Source organism: Mauremys mutica, chromosome 26, assembly GCF_020497125.1.
Source record: "Mauremys mutica isolate MM-2020 ecotype Southern chromosome 26, ASM2049712v1, whole genome shotgun sequence".
Lineage (NCBI taxonomy): Eukaryota > Metazoa > Chordata > Testudines > Geoemydidae > Mauremys > Mauremys mutica.
Window position 1 is genome coordinate 7,077,132 of NC_059097.1, and position 1,791 is coordinate 7,078,922.

Here is a 1,791-nt window from a genome sequence, read left to right on the forward strand (position 1 = left end):
AACAAATGTCATTTCAATCCCAGGTGAGTCCACTTCAGTCATTCCTCAGCCCCATTCCTTCCCCCTCCTGCCTTAGCTTAGGGCATTGCGCCACCCTGTGGGCATTTCATGTCCCTCCTCAGTTTCACATACAGACACAATCTCCTTTGCTGTTCAACAAACAGCAAAACCTTTCTGTGTCTCTAGTCTGAGCCAGGGCATTCAATTCCATTGAAACCTTCTCTCCTGCAATGGCAACGGCCAGACAGAGGGGACGTGGCCACCTTCAGCCCTAAGAGTGAGATATTCACTCTCCTCTTTCTTCAAGCTGCTGTTGTTAGTCCATAAAACATGTACCATGGAATAAAAAGCTGCATTTACTCCAGGGTGAGGAAAGAAAGGAGCCACCAACTCCCCGAAAAATCTCTGTGCCCCAGAGAGAACCTGCCCCTGCTATTGGAATCTCTGATGTGCTTCAGCTACAATGGGGAGAACATCTGCTCTCATGGGGGTATAGCTCAGTGGTAGAGTGTTTGACTGCAGATCAAGTGGTCCTTGCTTCAAATCCAAGTCCCCTCTAATAAGCCTCTTCTTTTTTTTTTTGAAAAAAGGGAAAACATTTTGATTTCCATTCTCCATTATGTTCAGAAGCTCCACTATATGGGGATGCTTGAAATGAATGTAACACTCAACATTTCACTGTCCAAATGCACAAAAACCTAGCAAACCTGTCCATCAGCTGAAATCAGTTCCTAGCCTCTAAGTGTCTAGTTTATGTTTTCATCAATTAAACAAAGGGATCATATGAATGTACATTTGCAGATCCCTCCTCTCCAGGGCTGTGCTGTGCAGAAGAACAAGAATCACATCCAGTTGGGGTTCAGGAGTCTGACGAGCAAAGGCAACTTGGTGCGGGCTAAAGTCACCAGCACTTTGGCTCCTTCCCATTCAAGCAGCAGCTGGGCCCCCAGGACAAGGCATGAGAAGAAGACAGTGGCTCTGAGCAGGAAAATAGCCACCAAGAAGCTGGCTAAAGCTGTTAAGATCCCCAGGGAGGTCACCATGCCCATGTCTAGAATGTACTGACTGCAGCAGGGACCAAAAAGGCAGAGAAAAGCCCTCAAAAGTTCTAAGCTGCCAAGCCCCAGAAGGTGATCAAAATCCTACCTAAAATCAAGACAGGATAAGGCTAATGTCATCTCCAAAGCCAGGGCTAAGAAGGTAACACTGAGAAAGAAGTGGAGAGATTTCCATTGGGATGACTCCTGCTCCCCCAATGGCTCTGTTATGAATCACCATGGGCCACCCAGAGAGATCAAAGTCCTGCAGGACAAACAGCCCCATGGACAGTATAATGAAGTGGTGGCAGTGGGGGGGAAGTGCTGTGTTTTGTGTAACACCTGCCAGATGAGTGATGCACTGACAGGGCAGCTGCCCATGAGCTCATTCTCTTCGATCTGCTTCTGCTGTTATTTCAGAGCCGGCACGAGCGGGAGCGTGTCCCTGTCACTTCACCAGCTCTAGAACAGGCTCTGTCTGCAGCCCAGCTCTGATTAATCCCACTTGTTAATGTATTCCTACCGCGATACTTTCCCAGTTCATTGCCTCATTCGAACATTCCGGTCAGAGACTGAATATGGGGAGGGATGGACTAATTTGTGTGACATTCGGTAAGTTGCCATCGTATGTGATTGAACCTCTGCTGGAGGTGGGCAGGAGCCTGTTACACACATAAAATAGCTAAGCTTTACCAAACTACCTGCTACACATTCAAACCTTCCTGTACACACACAATAGAAATTGGGGCTCTGA

The 1,791-nt window shown here is 47.5% G+C and overlaps 1 non-coding gene across 1 annotated transcript; it reads left to right on the forward strand.

Moving 5' to 3' along the window:
• The first annotated feature begins 486 nt into the window (after positions 1 to 486).
• On the forward strand, positions 487 to 558 carry TRNAC-GCA. The gene has a single exon. It is a non-coding gene; the product is annotated as a tRNA-Cys (tRNA).
• Positions 559 to 1,791: the final 1,233 nt, after the last annotated feature.